Source organism: Arachis hypogaea, chromosome 7 (genome assembly GCF_003086295.3).
Source record: "Arachis hypogaea cultivar Tifrunner chromosome 7, arahy.Tifrunner.gnm2.J5K5, whole genome shotgun sequence".
Classification (NCBI taxonomy): domain Eukaryota; kingdom Viridiplantae; phylum Streptophyta; class Magnoliopsida; order Fabales; family Fabaceae; genus Arachis; species Arachis hypogaea.
The window spans coordinates 40,816,753-40,820,141 of NC_092042.1; the positions used below are offsets into that span (position 1 = coordinate 40,816,753).

The window sequence follows — 3,389 nt, forward strand, 5'->3', positions numbered from 1 at the left end:
ATTTTCACTTAGCGTTAATGCCACTAACATCCTAACTAACGCCCATGCCTAACTCACACTTTTCTGCAAGCTGAGCCCACTAAAGATTGTACTTGCTTCAACTCAAGATCTAAGGCCCACATCTAAGACTTGAAGAACTCATTAGAAGGTCAAGAAGAGTAGTATATATAGGAGTAGTTTTGAACTATAGAGAAGCTTGGCACTTTGGAGAACTACCCTCTGTATATTTACTTTTCTGCATTTTCTAGTTAAGCATGTATTCTTTCCTGCCATTTTCCATTCCCAGAGCTATGAACAACTAAACCCCTTTCATTGGGTTAGGGAGCTCTGTTGTAATTTGATGGATCAATTATAGTTTTCATTCTTCTTCCTCTTTCTTTTCTCTTGATTTGCTAGAAAGCTTTCGATCTTAATTCAACTGGTTAGTTATCTTGGAAAAGAAACTTTCCATAATTGGATCTCCTCTGAGCATTGGAAAAGGGATGAGGAGATCATGCTAGAAATGCTTTCTCATGTTGGACCAAATTGGGGTCTGGGCGGATATAGTGACATGTAATCCTCCCAACACTTTGATTTGGAAATACATGTGGTATAATCAGTGACCACACTGCATCTCTTTCCATGAGCAATTAAATCAAGAAATTGGGCAATTGTTCAAGCTTAGAGAGATTGGATTGCCAAGGAATTGGGATCCAATCACTTAAGATTGCCAAGGAGATCAATGAATGCATTGATTGAGGAAGAGATGAGAATGAACTTGATCCAGAGAATTCAACATCTCCTAAGCCCAATGAATTCCCCATTTCTGATCTTACCCATTCTCTTTACCTTCTGCCATTTATTTCCATGTTCATCTCGCCAAATCCCCATTTAAGATTCTGCACTTTATTTTCTGCCATTTACTTTCTTGCCATTTAATTTCCTGCAATATCAACTACCTTCTGTTTAGCTCAACTAGCATACTCTTCCAACTAAAATTTCTTGAATAATCAATCCCTGTGGGATTCGACCTCACTCTATTGTGAGTTTTTACTTGACGACAATTCGGTATACTTGCCAAAGGGAAATTTGTTGAGAGACAAGTTTTCGTGCATCAAGTTTATGGTGCCGTTGCCGGGGATTGATTTTGTATCAACAATGATTAAGTTGGAAGTTCACTAGATTGAGCATTTTTTTCTTTTGTTTGTTTACTTTACCTAGTCATTTACCTTCAGTTAATTCAATTTCTTCCTCATCCTCTATACCCTCTCTATTTTCTTTCTTTCTTGTTATTATTTACAATTCTGCTCATTAACCCACTAATTGTTTGATAATTTGCACCACTCACACTAACAATCACTCTAACAAGAATAATCACTTCATTTTATTTCTTGCTTTGTGCCTCGTTAGTTGTATAACAGGGAGAAGAAGTGGAGCTTCAACTTCCTTTGATTCGGAACCTGAGAGAACCCTCCGTAGATTGAGGAGTGAAACAAGAGGAAAAGAAGTTGTTAGTGCTGAGGAAGAGGAATAGTACTTTGAATCAAACATGGAGGAGAACTTGCAAAACAACTATGAAGGAGAAGTTCACAATCATGCCAGAGAAGGCCCTGTAAATCATGCTGGGCAAGAGAGGAGAGTTCTAGGCTCTTACATCAATCTAAACCCAGGAAATTGTGGAAGTAGTATCCAAAAGCCCACCATACATGCCAACAACTTTGAATTAAAACCCCAGCTCATCACCCTTGTTCAGAACAATTGTTCATTTGGAGGAAGTGCCCAAAAAGACCCCAACCAACATCTAACCACCTTCCTGAGAATATGTGATACTGTGAAGTCTAATGGAGTCCATCAGGATGTCTACAGGCTGCTTTTTTCTGTTTTTCACTCAAGGACAAAGCATCCAAGTGGCTGGAATCCTTTTCGAATGAGAGCTTAACAAATTGGGAAGATGTGGTGAACAAATTTTTGGCAAGATTCTATCCTCCTCAAAGAATTAACAAGATGAGAGCTGATGTGCAAACATTCAGGCAACAAGATGGTGAAACTCTCTATGAGGCATGGGAGAGTTTTAAGGACTTAACAAGAAGATGCCCACCAGATATGTTCAATGAATGGGTTCAACTTCACATTTTTTATGAAGGTCTTTCTTATGAGTCAAAGAAAGCTGTAGACCATTCATCAGGGGGGTCTCTAAACAAGAAGAAAACCATTGAAGAAGCCATAGATGTCATTGAGACGGTAGCTGAGAATGACTACTTCTATGCTTCTGAAAGAAGCAATACTCGAGGAGTAATGGAGCTGAACCATATGGATGCATTGTGGTGGACGAAATTGTATCTCTTTATGGAATATGATAATAGAGCCTGGTCCGAAATCAATTTCGTTCAACTAACCAGCAAGTGCACTGGGTCGTCCAAGTAATACCTTACGTGAGTAAGGGTCGATCCCACGGAGATTATTGGCTTGAAGCAATCAATGTTATTTTATTAATCTTAGTCAGGAGGCTAATGAAGTTATTTGGATTTATTTGTAAAAAGCCAAACTACAAACTACTTAAAATTGTAAGTTAAAATAATAGAGAATAATAATGTTACTTGTTGTGCAGTAATGGGAAATATGTTGGAGTTTTGGAGATGCTTTGTCCTTTGAACTTCAACTCTTCCTTGAAATCCTCTTCTCACACGCAAGTTCCTTCCATGGCAAGCTCTATGTAGGGTGTCACCGTTGTCAGTGGCTACTTCCCATCCTCTCAGTGAAAACGTTCCTATGCTCTGTCACAGCACGGCTAATCATCTGTCGGTTCTCAATCAGGTTGGAATAGAATCCATTGATTCTTTTGCGTCTGTCACTAACGCCCAGCCCTCAGGAGTTTGAAGCACGTCACAGTCATTCAATCCCGGAATCCTACTCGGAATACCACAGACAAGGTTTAGACTTTCCGGATTCTCATGAATGCCGCCATCAATCCGGCTTATACCACGAAGATTCTGTTGGGGAATCTAAGAGATATTCATTCAATCTGATGTAGAACGGAGGTGGTTGTCAGGCACACGTTCATGGATTGAGGAAGGTGATGAGTGTCACGGATCATCACCTTCTCCACAGTTAGGCGCGAATAAACATCTTAGATAAGAACAAGCGTGTTTGAATGGAAAACGAAGGAATTGTATTAAATCATCGAGACGCTGCAGAGCTCCTCACCCCCAACAATGGAGTTTAGAGACTCATGCCGTCACAAAGTATGTAATTCAGATCTGAAAATGTCATGAGGTCCAAGAAATGTCTGTAAAAGTTGTTTAAATAGTAAACTAGTGACCTAGGTTTACAGAAAATGAATAAACTAAGATAATTGGTGCAGAAATCCACTTCTGGGGCCTACTTGGTGTGTGCTGGGGCTGAGACTAAAG

General features: G+C 39.6%; 1 non-coding gene across 1 annotated transcript; it reads right to left on the bottom strand.

Moving 5' to 3' along the window:
• Window positions 1–1,980: 1,980 nt before the first annotated feature.
• Window positions 1,981–2,087, bottom strand: LOC112704294 (small nucleolar RNA R71). The gene has a single exon (XR_003154927.1). It is a non-coding gene; the product is annotated as a small nucleolar RNA R71 (small nucleolar RNA).
• Window positions 2,088–3,389: the final 1,302 nt, after the last annotated feature.